Raw genomic sequence first — 22992 nt, forward strand, 5'->3', positions numbered from 1 at the left:
TCATTGTGTATGCAAGGATTCACTGTGTATAGCGAAACAGAGGTGTGATTTTGAGTCTATGCCTTTGACGCAGAGACATTAAGAAGCACAAAGTAGTTGTGGATGCCTGCCTATGCATAAACGTCACTTGGTGTGACTGTGCGGTTGCTGGTTTCAAGCGATAGTTGCAGACCTGTGTTTTTTGCAGTCTATGTGACGAAATCTTCAATTCGCAGAAACTATGTTATTTGCCCCTGTGAGGTAGGATCCTTGTTTTTGCAATTGCAGGTTGCTATTTGTAGTTGGTTGAAATGGCCTCTGATAGCCTCACACAGATTGTGAGTGAGAAGTTCAACAAAAACAACTATCAAGCATGGAAGTTCAAACTTTCCAACTTCCTGATGGGAAAGGGCTATTGGGAGTTCATCACATGAGAAGAACAAGAACCTGCTCTCTCAAAAAATCCTACTCCAGCATAAGTGCAGGCCTTAAGACCTAGCATGAGAAAGCTAGGAAGGTTATGTATTGACTCTCTATTAGCATTTCAGATGATATGATTGTGCACATTCAGGATGCAGAAATGCCAAAGGATGCATGGGACACACTGTCCAAAATGTATAGCACAAATACACAGGCATGAAAGATGCAGCTCAAGCAGGAGTTGCATAATGTGCAGAGGGGAAACATGAACATCAATGACTACTCCATGAAGGTAAAGAAACTTGCAGATTCGCTTACTTCTATTGGTGCACCAGTTGAGGATGATGACTTGGTGTCTGTGACCTTGAACGGTCTTGGTAAGGAGTATTGTCAATTTCGCACATCTATTGGAGTATAGGAGACATTTCTTGATTTTCAAGACCTGATTGCTCTTTTGATAAGTGAAGAGCAAAGGAATGGTACAAACCCTTCAAGTGGAAATTCAAATGAAACTGCCTTCTATTCAGATGCAGGTAGAGGTAGAGGAAGAGGCAGAGGTGGCCGTTCAGAAGGACGGTTTGGAAACCAAAACCAGCAAGATGAGCAAAATTATGGAGGTGGACGAGGCAACTATAGAGGCAAGGGGAGCCAAAGAGGCCATGACAGAATGCAAAGGAACAATGATGCAAGTAGCAGCATGGAATGCTATTATTGTGGAAAACCAGGCCACATGAAGAAGGACTATCGTAAAAGACAGAATGACATGAAAAATGGAAGGTTGCAGCAAGGCAACTATGCGTCATCAAGTGATGACAGAAATGAGCAATTGTTTGTTATGCAGCACATGCTTAGTTCAGTAAAGACAGAATATGATACTTGCTCAAGGCATGTCTGGTATGTTGATTCAAGAGCTTCTAACCACAAGACCAGCCATGCTGAGTGGTTTAAAGAAATGCAGAACTTGGATAAACCAGGATATGTTGAAACAGGGGATGATACGGCACACCCTATTGCACACATTAGAAAAGTTCCATTGTCTATGCAAGATGGAAAGATGAAGTACCTTGGAGATGTGCTTCATGTTCCAAGGATAACCAAGAATTTGGTTTTAGTGGGATAAATGGTTGAGCAAAGTGAGATTTAATTCTCATGGATGTTTTGTGGAAGACATGAAAAATGATTGCTGTCTAGTTGCAAAAGGCAACAGAAATGGACGCATGTTTACTTTGGATGCAGGGATACCAGAAATGAGTGCTGCAATGTTTGCACATGGCAAAGGGGTTGTTGCAAATATTGATATTTGGCATAAATGCATAGGCCACATCAACATTCAACAGTTGAAGAAAATGCAAGTCCTGAATATTATTGCAGAGTTGCCAAAGTTTAAGGTGGAGAATATGCATAAGGTATGTGAGGCTTGTCAGTTCGGTAAACAAGCTAGACATGCATTCCCACATAATGCAGAAGTAAGAGACCCCTGGAGCTAATACATAGTGATGTGTGGACTACCAAGACAACATCTATGAGAGGCTGTAATTATTATGTCAGTTTTATTGATGACCACACAAGGAAGGTGTGGGTCTATTTCATGAAATAGAAAAGTGAAGTGTTCAGACACTTCAAGAATTTTAAAGCAATGGTTGAAAAGGAAAAGGGTATGCATATCAAGATGCTAAGGTCTGATGGAGGGGGAGAGTACTTCTCCGATGAATTTAGTGAATACTTGCAGAAATAGGAAATTTAGAGGAAATATTCATGCAGATATACCCCTCAACAAAATGGGGTTGCAGAGAGGAAAAACAGGCATATTGCAAAAGTTGATCGTGCATTGATGAATGAGAAAAACATGCCAAATTACTATTGGGCTGACGCAATAGCAACTGCAGTATATATCATGAACAGAACTCCCACTGTAGCAGTGCATGGAGTTACACCTGAAGAAAAGTTTATAGGACGGAAGCCAAATTCGTCACATCCAAAAGTTTTTGGATGCATTGCATGTGTGTATATACCAGATGAGAAGAGGACTAACTTGGACCCTAAGGCAGAAAAGTGCATCTTTATTGGTTACTCTCTGTAGCAAAAGGGATATAGGTGTTATAACCCTACTTCTCGATTGATGTGAGTGAGCAAAGATGTTGTATTTGATGAGATGAGTAGTTGGTATGCACCAATGAAAATGGCAATATATGTAGATACAGGAAATGACAATGTTGCACAAGATGTAGAGCAACAGTCACAAGTTTTGAGTGGATCAGGAGAGTCCTCAAACAGTAGGTCCAACAATTCTCCATGGACAGGCAGGCTGCGTTCAAGAGCAGCTTCTCATGGTAGTGTAGAAAGTGGTACACATGTATCACGTAAAGGAAAAGAAAAGGTGGATCAGCCCATTATTTTTTATGTGTCTGCAGGACATTCAGAGGTTGATGGTGAATCAAGTGGCTCAGAACAGAGCCTTGATGAGGAGTTGGGAATTCCACATGTTGTTACACCTGGTGCAAGAAAAAGCATGGATGCTTCAAAGACACCTGGCAGTGAACCAATATTGCGCAGGTCCACACGAGTGAAATATCCTATTGATAGGCTGAAATATGATGGATATACATCCTATCATTATGCATACATGACACAAGTGATATAGGAATCTGAACCTACATGCTTTGAGGATGCAGTAGGAAAGAAGAATTGGGATGCAACCATGGATGAGGAGATGGTAGCATTAGATGCAAACCGCACTTGGGAGTTTGTACAATTGCCTCATGTGATAAGAAGGCTATTGGATGCAAGTGGGTTTACAAGATAAAGCACAATGCAGATGGGTCTGTAAGCAAGTATAAGGCAAGGCTAGTTGCCAAGCGATATGCACAGACTTATGGCATTGATTATGAAGAAACATTTAGCTCGGTTGCAAGAATGGCAACTATGAGAGCAGTGATTGCTATGGCTGCAGCAAAAGGATGGTCATTGCACCAAATGGAGGTGAAGAATGCCTTCTTGCATGGTGATTTGCAAGAGGAACTTTATATGACATAGCCATAAGGTTATGAGGATGAGGCATACCCCGATTTTGTATGCAGGTTGCGTAAAGCCTTGTATGACTTAAAACAGGCACCCAGGGCATGGTCTGACAAGATTGGTTAATATCTTATCACTATTGGATTTCAGATTTCAAATGCAGATTTTTCACTTTATGTGAAAAAGACAAATAGGGGGATTGTGCTTATAGTCATCTATGTTGATGACTTGATTATCACAGGAGATAGTGATGCGGATATATGTGATGACAAGATGCTCTTGAAGCAGAAATTTGAAATGAAAGACTTGGGAGAGCTGAGATATTTCTTGGGCATTGAGGTGATTAGATCACCAAGTGCCATATGGCTATTGCAGAGACAGTATGGACTAGATATGCTGTCAAAGTATGGGATGACAGGATGCAAGCCCATTTCAGTTCCTTTGGAGCAGAATGCTAAGCTCAGTGCAAACATAGGTGAGCTGTTGGAGGATGTTACTATGTATAGGCGCATAGTTGGAAGTCTAATCTACATGACTATCACTAGGCCGGATTTGAGCTATGCTGTGGGATTGGTGAGTCAATTTATGTAGTCTCCAAGGAAGCCACATTTGGATGCATCTAGACGCATATTACAATATGTCAAGTCCACTCTACATTATGGACTTTTTTATGAGGCTGGTAGACCAGTTGAGGTCTATGGATTTACAGATGTTGACTGGGAGGGTAGTATCTTGGATAGGAGATCTACGAGTGGATTTGTGTTTTCTCTTGGCAGTGGTGCTGTTAGCTGGAGCAACAAGAAGCAGCCCATAATTGCTTTGTAAAGCACAGAAGCTGAGTATAGAGGTGCAGCAATGGCTGCATGTGAAGTAGCTTGGTTGCGCAAGTTACTTGATGATATGGGCTAGTCAGTGTGCAGGAGTCTGTTGTCATATATTGTGACAACATTAGCAGCATCATGCTTGCTAATAACCGAGTTTATCATGCTAGAACAAAGCAGATTGAGGTGCATTACCACTTTGTGAGAGAGAGGGTTCTAGCTGGAGATATTGATCTTGTGTATGTCAGCACCCACCGAGGAGCAGGTGGCTGATATCTTTACAAAGGCATTGGGCACAAAGAAACTTTGCAGGTTTAGAGGTTTACTTGGTGTGCTAAAATTGGATTTGATCTTGAGGGGGAGTGTTGAGATATCAAGCTCAATACCACATGTAACACCTGGGTGATTGTCATTTATATCATCTACTTGGTTAGTTGTGGCTATTACATTGCCACCGAATAACAGCTGTATGACAACTACTCATGTGTGTGGTAGTTACGGCATAGCTAGATTGCCGTGTATGTATGGTTGGGTTCACACTATGAACCATGTACTCTAGGGATAGAGATATCGAGTATACCCTTCCTTTCATGTATAGTTGTTGTGTTGCATTTTGCAAGTAAGAAGAAGATAGCTTCAGCCTCCACCTCTTGTGTTTTCCCCCTTGTGTTGTTGCCTGCAAGCAAGACTCCTCCATCTCTCCCACTATCTTTTCAGAATCCCTCAAGGTGTGCAATGTAATAGTTTGCCAGTACAAGCTTGTCAACAGGAATTAGACAACGGATCCTTAGAATGAAGCCCCAATCATCAGGTAATTCCCATCCATCAACAAATTTCACTTCTCGAATAACTGGAGATGATGCTAGTACCTCAATTGCCGTACAACTTGAAGTACTAAAATCAAAGTGTGCCCAATAGATATTTAATACCTCTTGTCCTTTAATCTCCCAGCACAAGGGATCCCAACCATCATCATTTTCAACTAGAAGTCAGATAGTGTGGCGTTGCAAGTCAATGGGGAGCTCCAAGAACACATCCCTCCAAGTATCGACATTTGACGGCTTCAGACTCTTAATGAAATTTTCAAAACTGTTGACTTCAGACATGCAACCCAATTTGCCGCACCAGAGAGATCTTTGGTTGAATCTGGATTAGTGATATTATATGGGATAGAACCTTGGAGAACTTTGCTCTTTGCGGTAACTCAAAAGGAGGTCAAGAACATGTGCTATAACAAAATGACACTTATCTTGTGGGTCAATTTGAATTGAGTCCCATCTAAGACTGCTCCATTTTTTTATTGTAACAATTTGAAAGTGAAGAGCTCAGAAAATTGAACATTTTTCCTTTTTATAGCACCCAAAAATTCCTCTCCAGTCACAAGTTACGGCCTTCCGAAATCTTCTACAAAACAATATTTGTCTAGGATATCCCCTTTGATTTCATGAAGAACTCACCCCAATGGCAAAAATTCTTTTGTGTGAAGCCACAAGTCCAGGGTTCAATCCTTGAAAGGGGATGCACAGTGCCACAACAACAAGTCACGGGGTTACCATGTCATCAGATCACCATGTAAGCAGGATGCAGGTGCCATGTCAGCATGGTGGTAGTGGGACAGGTCAGCAAGGCGGCGATGCTAAGGTGGAGGTCCAGTGGCAGACACATGGCAGCGGTACAACGCGTGGCAGGGCTCGTACACTTGGCAGTGGGTCTGTCATCGGTGATGGCAGTAGAGACATGGCAGGGGACACGTGGGCGGCACAAAGGGCACACGTGGTAGGCAGGGGGCACGTGGCGCGCGAGCGACAGATGATGTGGCGAAGGACACGCGCGGGCGATGAAGATGACAAAGCGGTGTGGTGATGCAGTGATAGGGTGCATGGGCGTAGGAGACTAACATGGCAAAGGACATGCACGGGTGGCGAAGGTGGCGAAGCGGCACGATGATGCGACAATGGGATGTGCGGGCACGGCGGAGAAGAGGTAGAGGACACACACGAGCAGTGCAGCGGCGGGTTGTGTGAGCGCAAGTGGAGAAGAGGCACGGTGATTGAAGGAGAGGCGGGGGACACACACGGGTGACGAAGGCGATGTGGCAATGTAGCAGTGGGGTGCGCGGATGCAAGCGAAGAACAGGCGCGGTGGTTGAAGGAGAGGTGAGGGACATGCACGGGCGGCGAAGGCGGCACGACGGCACAGCAACAGGGTGCACGGGCACGGAGGAGAAGAGGCAGAGGTGGGAAGGAAAGACGGGGGACACGCGTAGGTTGTGAAGGTAGCGAAGCGATGCGGTGGTGCGAAGGCGGGATGCGCAAGCGTGGTAGAGAAGAGGCGGAGGCGGGAAGGAGAGGCGAAGGGCGGAAGAGAGAGAAAGAGAGAGAGAGAGAGAGAAGAAAGGGGGTGGGATGTGAGAGGAAGAAGTGAGAGGTGAGAGAAAGAAGGGGGTGAGGCCAAAAGAGAGAGGGAGAGTGAAATTCTCTCTCTTTTTTTTCTTCGTGTAGGAAGCGGCTATTCATGATGGAGAGGATGTGTATCGCGATGAAGAGGGCATGGATTCAGTGGCGAGGTGAATGTTATAAGCCATGATCGCGAAGATTCGGATCCCAGCAGCCACACCATTCATTGTTATGGGAAAAACGAACCCACACAAGACGACAAGCGGAATGCCTCGTGATGCTTCATAGTCATGGGAGAGAGAGGGGGAGGGGGAGGAAACAACGACATGAGGGAGGGTGTGGGGGAAGAGAGGGGTGGAAGAAAGGGAAAGTCACAACACAAAACCCAAAAGGAGGGGAGAAGGGAGAGGGGAGGATACACATGGCATGATTTTAGCATGGTGGCTATACAAGAGAGAGCGTGTCACATCAAGGAGCAGCCCCTCCTTTTATAACCAAAGGGAGGGGGCTCTCCAAATAAATGTGCCATCCCACATGGGTAGTGTGAGATAGAGAATCTCCCATGTGAGCTAGGAGGGTACGCACTCTCAAATGTGTGCGACAAATCCTTGCCTCCATTTTCCATATAAATCAAACCCCCATAACCATAGTCTAAGATGCTCCATGGCTCCCACTCCTAATTTTATAATATACAAAGCCCCTAGGAGGACAAGTGGAGGGCTGGCACAAGAAGGCTTGCCACCACATCCTACTTTTCCCCTTATTATACTACTACCCCTTAGACTATGTACAACCATCCCACATGGGTCCATCCTACATGGAGGGGAAGGTCAAAGATTCTTATCCACCTCCACCTCACACACCTATTTTATACTATTTCTTCCATTGACTTTGGACCAATCCTACTAAATGCATGGATGGGACCGCCTAGGTGGAAGGGTGGCACATGGGCATGGCTTGCCACCTCAACCATCTTTTGCTTATTATATTAGTATCCTTATGGACTATGCACATAAAACACCTATGGGGCCGCCTACATGGAAGGGTGGCACATGGGCATGGCTTGCCACCTCAACCTTGGGGCCTACACATTATTTTATGCTACTAATGCCACACACACACATTCTCATTTTATTTATGCTATTTTCTTTTGTCATTTTTAGCCCATTACAGTAATAATCAAAACAATGGAAAATAACATTGCCATTAATAGCACACTACTAGAATCATCAATCTTCATATCCATTTATTCACAAAAACAATACCAGTATAATATGTCTATGGACATGCAGCAATCTCTTAGGACTAGATAAATGGATCATACTATTGCAAAACATATAATAACATGCTAAACATAGAATTCTTTGCCTAAATATAGAAGCTCAATCAAGAACAACAATTGATCTTTGATGACATTATGTTGCAAAAATGTAAAAATCTAGGCTGTCTAGAGCTTATCTCAACACGCTTTTCATCCGCAAAATATATCCATGTCATCAATGTCTATTGGTCATCAAGCACACCTCCAACCACATTATATTTCCATCTCAGTCAAGCTTTGGAAAAAATTCCCATGCCAACAAACAAGCTAATTATAGGTGATTTCAACATCAACACACGATCAACAAAATACAAAAGATTACATGAACTAATGAATACCTTCAATTACAAGCAATGCATCATCCAACCAGCAATAGTTCAACCATGAATCATTTATGGACCAAGATTGAATACTGTTATTGGTCCGATCACTCAACACTTTATATCTCATACCAATCCTCACATTATAAGCTCCCTAGCTTGTCACTCCCTCCTTCCAAAGTTCATGACAAAGCATTCAAAAAGCTCTGATTATTTAGCACCTAATTGGGAATTGTCTATAGCACCTAATGGATCTTGAAAATTAAATTCCATTAATTAGTTGCATCATGGCCTCCCTCTGCGTTAATTCATCAAATTCACCTAAATCCTATTCATAAATTAATCATCTCTCTCTACCTCTACTTCACCGCCCCCCTCACTGCTTTGCCCTTTGCCTCTCCTTCTCCACCTCTGCTCTTTCCCTAGTTCTCCCTCCGCCTCTGCCCTCCCCCTCTCTTTCTTTGCTCAGCCCCATCCCCTCCCTCCCCTCTATCTTTCTCTCAACCTCTCCCTCTCCACTCTTCCTCCCACCACTCTCCACTCTTCTTGCCTCTCTGTCCACCCCTCTATATAGTCATTCGAGTAGCCTGGAAGCTTCTAGAATGAAAGTTTTGGAACAAAGTTTTGAAACCAGTTAATTCAACTTTTTTTGCCCTTAACTTTTTGCCACCAGTAAGTAATACAATAGTAATTAATAAAAACTAGCACCAAAGGAATTGTTACTATTATTAGTCATTGATTGCTTGTTTCTTTATGATAGTTTATTTTAGACTCTTGTTGGATATCTACTTTCTTTTCTAATGGAAAGTTCTAAAGCTTTGAAATGCTTAATCATACTTTGGAAAGTCCGAAAATGTTTTTCATTTTGTCATATAACTAGCAAAGTCACGTGTCTTTAGTGATAATGATTTGAATATTTAAAGAATAGACTAAATCAAGTTTAGAAATAATAATTCGTTGCAGATGCATCTTATCATTTATGGTTTCTTGGTTTTTATCCTTAATAAGCATATCGATATGTACCTTTACTTATTCATCTATATTTGCTTATGTATGCTATATTCTTATATAACCATGTCTACATGTATATGTTCATGTACATGTTAGGTAACATTCATATTTTTTTAAGTTATGCACTCAGTTTTAGAAATTTAAACTCTAAAAAGAAAGAACAAAAGAGAGAAAGAAAAAAGATAGCTAGCTTTTACATTTACATCAAATTCATACATATTACTATGTATTACATCTACTCTTTTGTGTGTTCGTATATCTATATAACTTTGTATACGTACGTATTACGCTTTATCAATTATCCTCAAACTAATCTTTCTCTAAAGAAAACTTTTCAATTACTATAGTTTAATTCGAAGATAGTACAAAGGGCTTGCAATAACATTATTGAAACTGATTTACCTATGGGCTTTTCCAAGATCTAGGGATCCCTCTTGTATAGGCATGGCAAGCAAAGAGGACGTGAGAGAGCTAAAAAAGTTATTTTTTTATGTTCGGAGAGAAGCCTTTTCAACTCTATCACACATGGATCAATTAGCAATTCAACAACTTGGACATAATGACACTTTGTTAGCTACATTCGAAGAAAACATCATATAAAAGTTGAATAGAAATAAGGATATGTTGAACTTATGATCTCGACTCAAAGATTTGACGAACGAAGATTGGGTAGCTAAGTCACACAAGTGTATCTCAACAATTATAGGAAATATAAGCTATCATGTAAGTTGTGTTGATGAAGTTACATTTTCAAATGAGAAATAGCTACTTTGGGATAGGATATAAAAAGAATGAAGAGCACATATAGTATATTGAAATAGCTCACTAAAAAAAAGAGTGCTTCAATAGAAATCAACTAATATGCAAAAGGCATAGTAGAAGAAGAAAGATAAAGTCATATAGATCTTAATAAAGAACTAGACATCGTTTTTATAACCTTTCAATATGATCTTGTTCAAGAGATAGGCATTATTATTACAAGTTTACCAGGTGTTAGTTACGTTGCTTGGTTAAAAGCAAATAGATACCATGTGTATACAGATCAAAAAGTTGGTGCTAGTTTTGAAGGCCAATTATTCATGGCAAGAATAAAAGATGTTCTATATCTACTTAGTTATTGCATTGCTAAGAGTTTTGAAGGAAGTGCAGAGAAGAAGTTAGCAAGGTTCATGAATGAATTAATTATGCAAGTAAAGCACTACGCATTGATTTGAGTAATTGCTTTGTCGATAAGCCTATCACATTGGGTTTTTATGCCATATTTCAACGAGGTACATCACAAAATATTTTTCAACAAACAAAGAATGACTTTGTAGAATGCAAATCCCACAAAGTACAAGATGTTGTAAGCGTAATACCAGAGCTTTTTTTTGCTTTATGTATTGACCTACAAACTTTGTATGACTAAGATTGGGTTCACAATGACTTGCATAGCGGCAACATTGTACTAGACTATGCACCCAAGGAACAAGTGCGGATTGGCATTTGCGATTGGGGACATGTGACTCATGTGTTGAATTCTAAAGTAAACTTATTGTGCAAGCATTGTGATGAAACAAATACAAGTTATATTGAAAGAGCACAAACAGAAAGGCAAAGATTTGCTAGTAAGTGTTGGCTATCTCTTGAGCTCTTTGATAGCAAAACAAAGAAACCATGGACATGTGCATCATATGTATTTTCTTTGGGTTGGATTCTAGCAAAGCTTTGTAAGAGTAGTTACTATATAGAAAGAAACATGTATAGTTTTTAAGTTTTGCCACACCATGGTTAATGGTCAACCAACATAAAGCTAATCAAGTACATCTCCAAAGGCATGATAAGGAAAGACCCAAAGGAGCGCATGCCATTTGTGTATTGCATGCCGCTTACTTTTGTCTAGAAGGATTGATCTTGCCGAGTGCATGTGGCCAATTAAGAAAATGGATTGTAATACAGTCTTGCAGTAGTTTGCAAATGTAGCATTCTTTAAGAAATAATATAAAGTTGTGGCAACCTTTTCTATTGTATATTTTGAACCACATAGCTTATATATATATATATATATATATATATATATATATATAACATCTGGATTTTCATTTACTTTTTTAAGTTTTCAATAAACTTCCATTCGTAAATACATTAACTACTTTTAAAACTATTCACAATAGAGCAAAAATAAAGTCTTTCTTGCAAGGTGGTAAGATATCTATTCAATATCGTATGACCACAATCTTATTCATCTTTAACTCTAGTATTCTTGTAACGTATGTTACTATATGAGCAGATACAATAAAATATGCTATACTGCTTGCTTTAGGAATTGTAACAGCTAAGTAGAATAGAATACTTTCTAACACAGAATTAGGATTTCTTCATCAGAACATTCATGAGAACTAGTTTACTAGAATTTACTGGTCCTCCAAATCTTTCACACAACATTTCCTTTTCAATCCCTCCCTCCCCCGATTCAAAATCTTGAAATAGAGAAGTTACCGAGAGAGGGCATAGTCATGCAAACCTCACGTAATGTGCTTGATTACCTTCCTTTAAAACTATCCATGTTCGTAGGAGGAGTCATGGTGAGGCCAAGCGATCCTGCTCGTTACCAGTTGATTCCTATCTACGTCAGGGAAAGAACTACTTTTAAAAGGGTCTAGATACCTAACCCATGAAGGAACAAATTCCAAAACCTACTTGGTGTCGACGCATAGCCATGGCACAAGTCCAACAAAATTTTGTAGGTCAGACTAGACCTTATGAAGAGCACTATGATTCTGGAGAGGAGGAAGAAGAAGAGAATGGCCTCAATTTTTTGCCAATACACCCATCACCCCCTCTAGCTCCTTTGGTAGTTGGTCATATACCACCTCCAGCCCTTGTGGCAACAATTCCAATGCTAACTCCGGTCCCTTTTCCAATAATCCTTGTGCTCACCCTAGCTCCCCCTCAATACAGGCAACCCTCCCACCTCCATTGGCTGCATAAATTATATGGGGGATAGTGCGCAACCAGATTTCATGGCTGGCTTATTAAGGTACATTTAATGAGTGGTTTATGACACATGTAGTATAATGCTGCTACTTGAGCTCTTCTAATTTGATGGCGACTTAATCCCATGGGGATACCACTCATTGGCCTTAAACGAACTAGGCCTCATTGACTGGATAGACCTTGACTACCCTGCATGGGGATGGAACACTCCTTCCTTTGTAGAGATTTTGAACATTTTTTCATTCTTCTTGCCTAAACAAAAATTATGTCTAAGGATTTCAATAGGTAACTTTTAGGAGAGTAGTTGGGTTCTGATAGATCCCTCCCTATTTTGGATTACAATGGGTTGTATAAGTAGGAGTTCTACCGCATATAGTTACAAATAAAGACATTCCTTTCTTTATTTTTTTTAACGTAGAAAATAAAATAAATTAGATTTTTCGTTAAAGTAAGCATACCTTTGAATAGAGTTGTTTTAATCAAAAGTATGTCTCCTAATAATTTCTCTCTAAGAGTGAAGAAAAAAAGAAATCACACATGATTATGGTAATAAAGGACTAGATGTTTAGCTTTTGACACTGAACTGTCAGCTTAAGAATGCTTCCTTGTAAGTGAGCGCTCAGCTTCACGAACACTCAGCAGCAGTTGAGGAGGGAGAGGAGGTGCCACTCGCTCCTATGCAGCAGCCACTCAGAGAGATAGAGGGGGATTGTATTTCATTTCCTCTTGAGGTCGTCCTCGCGCTCCCCTCGCTGATGGGGCCTTGGCCAAAGGACTTTTATTTGAAGTTCTTGGCAGAGGAACAGAAGCTATAGGAGATCCTAAAAAGTAGCAACCTCCACAGAAAGAGTTCAATATCCATGTAGAGTCAGCAGACCCTTCAGTCTCAAGGTCTCTTGACTTGAGCAAAAGCTCTGAAAATCAAGTAGGAGGTTTGCATGCAAGAGGAAATGTCAGCTCCGAACTTCTTAGAGGAGCAAGAAGTGGAACCACTTTGTAAATTGATTCGGGAGGTCCTACCAAAACCACCGGGAGCGAGGAGAAAAAGAATGTCTCATCGCTTGCAAAAGCCGACAAAGAGAGTGGGACTAGCGGTAGTGGCGGTGACAAAAGACTAGCAGCGACAACACCTGGTGATACTGATGAAAACAAGAACTTTAATCCAGGTGGAAGTATTCTTACTTTTCGTTGATGAAGATCTTTTCCAGGACTCTGTTGATGATTGGCTCAGAACGCACACGTTATTGGGTTATCTTTCAGGTATCTGGTCCCCTTTAGCCTTTATAAAAAACTGGGTGAAGAATGTTAGGAGCAACACAACACTGAAGCAATAAAATGAGAAGCATAATGCATAAAATAGACCATGTAGAAATCATGTAGAATGAAAGAGAGAGAGACATTGATATATGTGGTTTACCCAGTATGGGCTACATCTACAGAGAAACAACGAGTCCTGTGTTTTTCTTATCTAGCAAGAGCAAGAAGATACAAGATACAGGTAGTATATCCATTGCTATCCAAGTATATGAGCCACACCCTTATCTTATAATTTTGATCACATAATTTATGCACCAATTTCAATGCATTTTTAAGAAAAAGAGAACTTTATCAACCCGAGGGGAAACCCACAGATATGTTTAAAGATAGATGTTGCGGATGAGCTCCCTAGCACTTTGGTCATCCTTAACTGCAATGGTAGTATATACAAAGAACAGTCTTTGTTGTACAAAACCTTCCAAAATCTTGTTTCTTATGTGGGATTTCTTCACATATTGTTAAAAATTTCCCTTTAAAGAGAGGGAAGCTTAAAGAGATAAAAGCTTTACCAAAAACATCAGTTATTTTTGAAAAATGGGTCCCCAAATCCACACCCCCTAGCTAGGAGAAAGCTTTATCGAATCCCACATCGGTCATAAGGGAGGCCACGTAGAATACAAAGGAGGTAGCAATCTTTGCTAAAAATTCCTTCGAAATCCTTGCGTAGCCAGAAACAGATACCGTAGACAGAGATATCTTGGATGCGGAAAATGCTATGATTGTTGAGTCAAGTTGGTCCAAAGACTTTGAGAATGATTTAAACAAGGAAGATGCTAGAGATATTGAGAGAATGAGTGAAGAAGAACAGGAAGATGCAGACATTACAGTCAATGCTGGTAAAAATGACATTTCTCTATAGAATAAAGCCTTCACTACTACGGTTCAAAACAAGAGGCGACAGTGTCAAGGAATTTGGCTTAGTCTCATCTATGAGTAGTCCCAACCCCAGGGCTAAGAAGGGGTTTTTTAAAAATGTGAGGTAACTCGCTCTCTTGTTTGTCCTGTAATGTGTGAGGGCCCACTGAGCCCTACAGGGGAGAAGAAATTGCCCATTGGCTAAGATCTTCTTCACTTTCTCTGACTTTCCTTGCTTTGTAAAGAGCTTAAGACTTCAGGTCAAAATCTTCTGTCTAGACTCAAAACAGTGGATAGGCAAAGGATGTGGATTACTACCTCCCATGATGAAGGTAGAGGGGGGATGAGCACTTGGTATCCTTCCTTTTTTTATTAACTATATCAAGCAAACAACTATAGATGAGGACAACAGATGGGTTGTGATAAATTGCCTATGGAATGAACAGTTCACAGTGATTGTTCTTTATGTCCCAAATAATGCATGCAAGAGGACAGATACCTAAAACTCAATGCAGATTGCAAAAGGCAATTGCTTTGCCATAGGGGATTTCAATATGGTTGAGTGCAGAAGAGAGAGATGGATTAGTAAGGGCACTATGATTAGAGGTTCAAAAATGCATGCTTGGGACAATCTCAAAGATAAACTCCAGCTGGTTGATGTAGACATAGGTGGTCAGTTTACTTGGGCGAATAGCCAGATTGGCAAAAATAGGAGAGAATCGAGGTTGGACCGGCTGTACCTCTCTCAAGACCTTCTTAGGAAGATTACTTCCTCCAGGGTTCTCTTGTCTCTTACAGTGTCTAACCACAAACCCGTGTTCTTTTGCTTTGACTTTAGTTAGGGTAGAAAGCACAACTCATGGTTTAAGGCTAACCCCAAATTATTTCTCTTAAAGAGTGTGCAAGAAGAAATCAGAAGGATTTGGACTAATGCTTTCAATCAAAATAAGACAATTGCACTGATAACTGGGCTTTGGCTGTTGAGCAAACCCAAATATTTCTCAAATAATCCAGAAAGCTTAGAGCCAAAAGCCAAAATCAGCGCTCGGAGGATAGACTCAATCAAAGAGCAGATTAATTCTTTGGAATTGCTGGCTAGGCAGGGTGATACTCGAGCACAGACAGAATTAGTCAAAGTCAGAAAAGATCTTAGATTAGGGTTTAGGGTTTAGGGTTAGGGTTTAGGGTTTAGGGTTTAGGAGCTAGGGTTTAGGGTTTAGGATTTAGGGTTTACGGTTTACGGTTTACGGTTTAGCGTTTAGCGTTTAGGGTTTAGGGTTTAGGGTTTAGGGTTAGGGTTTAGGGTTTAGGGTTTAGGGTTTGGGTTCAGGGTTCACGGTTCACGGTTCACGGTTTAGGGTTCAGGGTTCAGGGTTTACGGTTTACGGTTTAGGGTTCAGGGTTCAGGGTTCAGGGTTTGGTTTTTCGGTTTTAGGGTTTTAGGGTTTTAGGGTTTTTAGGTTTTAGGGTTTTAGGGTTTTAGGGTTTAGGGTTTAGGGTTTAAGGGTTTAGGGTTTAGGATTAGGGTTTAGTGTTTAGGATTTAGGGTTTAGGGTTTAGAAATTAGGGTTTAGGATTTAGGGTTTTAGGGTTTTAGGGTTTATAGGTTTAGGGTTTAGGGTCTAGGGTCTAGGGTCTAGGGTTTAGGGTTTGGGGTCTGGGGTCTGGGTCTGGGGTTTGGGGTTTGGGGTTTAGGGTTTTAGGGTTTTAAGGTTTTAGGGTTTATTTCAGGTGTGCGGTTGTGGAGTGATAAAGATAAATAACCGGTAGCTGCGGCAGTAAAAAATAAATTTTTCGGGGGTCGATAGTGAAGTGATGTCAAGTGGAGTGTATGTAAGATATGGTGTTGAGGTGTGAATAGTATGACCTTAAGATGGCCACGCACTATGACCAAAAAGTCCAAAATCCCACCTCACGAGGACAACAGCTAGCCGAAAAATACGACCAGTTGCCCACGCAAACTAAAGGCTAAGATGTGGGGACAACAACTTGCTGCAAAAGAACGACTAGTTGCCCACCAAACCAAAGGCTAAGACGTGGGGACAACAACTTGCCGCAAAAGAACGACTAGTTGCCCTCAAAAATAAAGGTAAGGGGAAGGGAAGGTGCATCAATCGAAATGACACTTAGCATGCCACGCAATATGACATTATGCTAGATCGAAGGAGCATACTCAACAGAAAGACACTTAACCAGCCAAATTAATGACCAAGTGCCTCTTGCTAAGCACCAAAACAATGGCCTTACTCACACACACAAGAAAGACACTTTACTAGCCCAAAAAAGGACTAAGTGCCTCACATACACAAAACACAAGACAAAATTTGATTTAAGAGACAAAAAAGACTTTAAAAAGTCGATTTCTTGTATTAACTTGAGGGTGTAGTTCCAAACTAGTTTCGCTCTTCAGTGAGCTCTTCAATGAACTATAGTTGTGATAAATTGCTTATCGAATGAACAGTTCACAGTGATTGTTCTTTATGTCCCAAATAATGCATGCAAGAGGACAGATACCTAAAACTCAATGCAGATTGCAAAAGGCAATTGCTTTGCCATAGGGGATTTCAATATGGTTGAGTGCAGAAGAGAGAGATGGATTAGTAAGGGCACTATGATTAGAGGTTCAGAAATGCATGCTTGGGACGATCTCAAAGATAAACTCCAGCTGGTTGATGTAGACATAGGTGGTCAGTTTACTTGGGCGAATAGCCAAATTGGCAAAAATAGGAGAGAATCGAGGTTGGACCGGCTGTACCTCTCTCAAGACCTTCTTAGGAAGATTACTTCCTCCAGGGTTCTCTTGTCTCTTACAGTGTCTAACCACAAACCCGTGTTCTTCTGCTTTGACTTTAGTTAGGGTAGAAAGCACAACTCATGGTTTAAGGCTAACCCCAAATTATTTCTCTTAAAGAGTGTGCAAGAAGAAATCAAAAGGATTTGGACTAATAAGACAGTTGCACTGATAACTGGGCTTTGGCTGTTGAGCAAACCCAAATATTTCTCAAAAAATCCAGAAAGCTTAGAGCCAAAAGCCAAAATCAGCGCTCGGAGGATAGACTCAATCAAAGAGCAGATTAATTCTTTGGAATTGCTGGCTAGGCAGGGTGATACTCGAGCACAGACAGAATTAGTCAAAGTCAGAAAAGATCTTAGATTACAGGAGCAGGTTATTTTAAATGATGCGAAAATCTATTTCAGAGACTTGTGATCCGGTAGAATGGATAGACCTACCAAAGATTTTTTCAAGATTGTTAGAAGGAAACAAGCCTATGTGGAAGTCTCATTTCTTAAGGATCGGAATGGATCTCTAGTTGTTAGCAAAGAGGATAATGTTGATCTTATTTTTTTACATTTTTAGTCAATCTTATCAAACTCTGTTCCGACAGATCTCAAAGTGTGTCATGCCGGCCACAGAGGTGTGCGAAAGAGCTAGGGAAAAACCGATGAACAATTTTGATACGTATTACTTAGAAAAACCTCTCTCTCTTAAGGAACTCAAAGAGGCGACCTTCTCAATGAAGGATGGAAAAACCCCAAGTGAGGACGGGCTGCCAACGGAGTTTTACAAATCCTCATGGAGTACTGTTGGTCCCTATCTGTTGCAACTTTGGCAAGAAAGCCAAAAGACAGGTTGTCTTCCAGACCATATCAATGGTGGAGTCATCAAGTTAATTCCTAAGGGGGGGGCTTGAGATGAACTCCAAAATTGAAGACCCCTTACTATGCTCAATTGTAGCTATAAGATTTTTGCAAAAGTGTTGGCCTTGAGATTGTAGAAAAAGATGGATTCTTGGATCCTTCTTGAACAAAAAGGGTTCATCAAGGACAGACACTTGCTGCTGTAGCTATTGGAAGCGATAATCAATATATGGGAGAGGTGGGAGTACACCAAAGAGACCAAGTAGCCAACTTGCTTCCTGAAAATTGACTTCGACATAGCTTACGACGATAGGTTAGAGTGGGACTTTATCCTACAATCCTTAGAGAACATGGGCTTGGGATAGTCATTCTTATCTTCCATCAAAATTCTTCTATCTAATCTTCAGCTAAAGTTAATGTCAATGGGAAGATGTCTCGAACGTTTATGCTGACAAGATCAACAAGATAGGGTTGTCCTCTAGCCCCTCTTCTCTTTGCTATTATGGTGGCTGACACACTAGGGTGGCTACTCAAGAAGCAGGTCGAGGAAGGGAAACTTGCCCAGCATTCAATTACTAAGCGGGAGTCAGCTATTGTATCAACAGTTTGCTGATGACACAAATCTCCTCAAAAACTCTGATGATAATATCAATTGTGCCTTAGATTACTTAGATATGTTCTACAAGGCGTCGGGATCAAAAGTAAACCACGCTAAAACTGGTTATGCAGCTCAAGATGACAAGGAACAAGATGTTCTAAAAAATTTGGGCTGTCATAGATTGGAGAGAGGAATTGTTTTTAGACTTTTGGGTATTCCCATAAGCTTTGACATCTCTATGAAGCAAAGATGGGAGTGGTTTTTGGACAGGTTTCAATAGAAGCTTGATAGATGGAGGGGCTTCCAGGCAAATCTTGCTGGCAGGAGGATCATGTTAAATCACTGTTTATACCCTATATCAATCTTTTACTTGTCATGTTGGTCTCCTTCTAAGACCTCATTGGACAAGTTAATTAAACTATGTCAGTCTTTTTTGTGGAGGGGCTCTAATAGAATTTCTAAGGTCAGATGGACTTTTTGCATTAAACCTAAAGAAGAAGGGGGACTGGGAGTCATTGACATTGAAATGGCAGCCCATAAACTTTCAGCCACCTGGGTGGTCAAAGCCATTCTTAAACTTGAGAGTGACTGGGCTCAACTATTGTTCAGGAACCTCAGATTTGTATGATCTAGAAGAGCTCCAAATTGGAAAAACTACCCTTTGCTATCTGCGATTACAATCCTGAGCCGTGTATGACCAAAGGTAGCCCTTTATGGCAATCTCTATGGAATGCCTTTGAGGAAGTCAAGCCTTTATTACATTCACCGGCAAGGGAGCTTCATGGCTCTTGATTCTGTCTGGCTTTCTGTAATGTTCAGATCAGACTATTTATTTGATGAGGAAATCTTGTCAGCCGCCTATCTTTTCAGGAAAGGAGTGCAAATGTGGGGACAACTTTGGCACCGAAGAGAGTTGAGGTGGAAGACATGGCAGGAGATCCAAAGAGAATTTGTGCTTAACAACCAATATCAGGGACTAATCCTTTCAAGGTTGGAGGATATTACTTGGAAATGTGGCACCTTTCTGAATTATAACAGAGAATTTAGTTGGGTGGGTTCATCCTCTTTTTTCCCTATCCCTATCCCTACCCCTACCTTTGAAATTGAAGAAGTCTTCAAGATTCTAAATCAGAGGTGGAAAAGACAAGACAATAGGCATAAATGGAAAGATTGCTTTTGCAGAATTTGGTCTCCACTAATACCTAAAAAAATGGCTATCCTTCTTTGGCTTATTTTGCACAAAGCAGTTTGGTCCAATGATAGAGGTCGTTGTATTGGGAGAGGTGATGGTAAGTGTAAGAGATGCCCGGGTCTTGATGAGGATATTTTTCACTTGTTTGTTGTGTGCCCGCACGCCAGAAAGATTTGGAAGTTTGTGCAGGTTGAATTGGGGGGGATGGTTAATTGAAAGGCTATTCTTTTAGGTGATGCTACAAAGGTCAAACTAGATACTTTGGTCACAGATTAGGACGCACGATCTATCGTCTATTTGGACTTCTAGAAATGCTTATCAATTCAATGATGTTTTATTAGATACTGATTGTATTTTCTCGGAATGGTAGCGCAGGAAGAAGTTGAAATTAAGTTTCTAGCTTTCGGGTTTAATTGAAACGTGCTCCAATTGAACTAGAAAATAAAGATGTATCTGGAGAACTGCGACGATGAGGACCACGAGGACACCCCTCTTTGCAGCTCTCACCCACTCAGTCTCTACCTGAGCCCCTGATTCACTCTACCTACTAGCCTCCTCTTTCTGCTGAGACATCTATAGATGCTGCTACTCAAACAGACCGTCTTGAAATGATTATTGATCCCTTTTGTAACTTCCACCAGCGTAAGGTTATATCGCTCTCGTCTCCCATTGTAGTTGTACATGATGTTTCAGGAGCTGCTACTGATGTTCCATTTGAAAACAAAAGCTCCAACCAGGTTTTGTTTAAACGCCCGGTATCAAGGAAAGATCCAGCCAGTGTGTCGTATAAGGTGGGTGATGAAGGTCTCTTTCCAAAAGACACTATTTTACCTAAGTTCATGACGTCTATTGTTTTTGCGACTGTTTCCACCTCTGCTGTTGTCCCGGTTGTTCTTGCGATCCCTGTTGGAACCTCGCAGGTCGCTCGTCAATTAGATGCCATTAACATTAAAGTGGTCTTCTGTCCTTACAAACTTCTATTCCTGAGGAGGCTCAGATACTCTTATAATACAGTAGTACTGTAGTTCTTCTTGTTTCATGCCTTTTTAGAATCTTCAGTGTAAAATCTTCAGACTATAATATAATGTGATACATATTTTCTTTTGCTAAAAAAGAACATACAGAATGGGTTGCAAAGAATAGCAAAAAACATTTACAACTGCATGCACTGCAAGAAATACATCGACCTTGAGAACGTGAACTTCATGGTTGAAACAATCAAGACAGCAATCAATATATAATCAAGTACGAGTAAATGTGAAGGATCCTTGGATATGGCCACTTCTTGGCAGAGATGCTCCAGTTGATCAATACTTTAAAAATAATGAGAAATACTTTTGCCAATAGATTAACTTGGTTTGTATTGATGGTGACTTCAACTTGGTAGCTGGAGGTTTCTTGAATGGCTATGTCTCTACAAAAGCTATTGAGGAACAAGCAACTTTGCAAGATATTGCCATTGCTAAAAGCCAACCTACTTGAAAAGCTATTGCTTGAAGCATGGAATTGCAATTACCAACTCCTGCTCATAGAACCAAAATGTACATTGCAAAGGCTATGATGTCTAAAGAGGTACGCATATTTTTGCAAAGCAAAACTGCAAATAAATCCCTCAAAATTTGAATTCCTTGCTAGACTAGACTGAAGTACAAATCACTTGGCAAACACATTACTTAACAAAAAAAGCAATCTAACTATAGTACTACAATGTTGTTCCATTCTGAGAGCTTTAGGTACAATCTCTCACAAGATACCATTAAAAAAAAATAAAAAAAGGAAAGAGCGACGACGCAAACTCACCAACACTGCTGTGCTTCAAAATATTTTTTAAAAAAAAGAGAAGAATAGCGGCAAAAGCCCATCAATACTACCCTTTCTACATGAAGACACTTGAGCCTATAGATATTACCTTGAGCCAATATAATCTCTATTGTGTGAGGAATTATGAATACATTGCAGGTGATTGTTCGAGACAATCAAATACTTACTACACACAAACTTAATGTTTGAAGAACTTTGAGCTGCAACAATCCAAACATTCAAAACATCTTTACATAATCAAGAAAGTCAAGCAATAGATTGCGCACAAACCTTTTTATCTCCAAATTTCTTGCAAAGTTTGCATGGAGTGCAAAATTGTGATGAATACCTTGCACGTATGAGTATCCTAGCAGCACGTGGTGGGCTTTGGGGAGACCATTTTGCTATTTTGTGAAATTTTGTATTCCTCCAAAGGCCAATACACTTATGGTCATCATTAAATAAGAAGATCTATATGCAATATGGAGATACGTACAATTCAAGCCCATTACAAATCTTGTATGATGACAATCTTGCACACGTTCCACACTTTGAGCCAATTATTCAAACAAGCATAAACCTTGAAACTATAACATTATCTACTATAGACAACACACTTCTTGATTCTATGCACACACGAAAGAACCTTAAAACATGTGCATGACAGGTAAGCAATGATGGTCTTGTAGAAACAACAGCACAGTCTCAACCCATGATTGCAACAACACCCACTCAATCCTTAAGCAATGCTCACTTTAAAACAATTATGCAACAGCTCCAGTAAATTGACATTGTGTTGCATGAATAACAGTTACAGTGTATTAGGGATTACAAATACATCCCTGGAGATTGCTTGTTTGATACAAAAAAATTCTTAATAAGAACAAAGCTAATGTTTGAACAACTCTAAGCTACAACAGTCCAACAATTCCTTTTTGCCCTTTACAATAATGATGAACAAGCAATAGATTGCCTACAAACTTTTCTATCCTTGGACTTTTTACAAAGCCTTCATGGAGTACATAGCCATGATGAATATCTTGCACAATGAGTGTATCAATAACACAGGCTGGGTTGTGGGGAGGTCACTTTGCTATTGTGTGGGCTTCAACGTACTTATAAAGACCAATCTACCTGTGGTCATTAACAAACAAAAGAATTTTTGTTCGGTATGGTGAAGCATTCAACACAGGGCCACTACAAATGTTATTTGATGATGACACCTCGCACGTTCCCCACTTTGAACCTATTACCCAAATGAAGAGAGCAATTCAAATTAAGACACTAACACTTAAAAATAGAAAAGAAATCCTTGAACCTTCTACAAATAAT

The sequence above is a fragment of the Cibotium barometz genome, unplaced genomic scaffold (assembly GCF_041138505.1).
Source record: "Cibotium barometz isolate CiBa-2024 unplaced genomic scaffold, ASM4113850v1 ctg453, whole genome shotgun sequence".
NCBI lineage: Eukaryota > Viridiplantae > Streptophyta > Polypodiopsida > Cyatheales > Cibotiaceae > Cibotium > Cibotium barometz.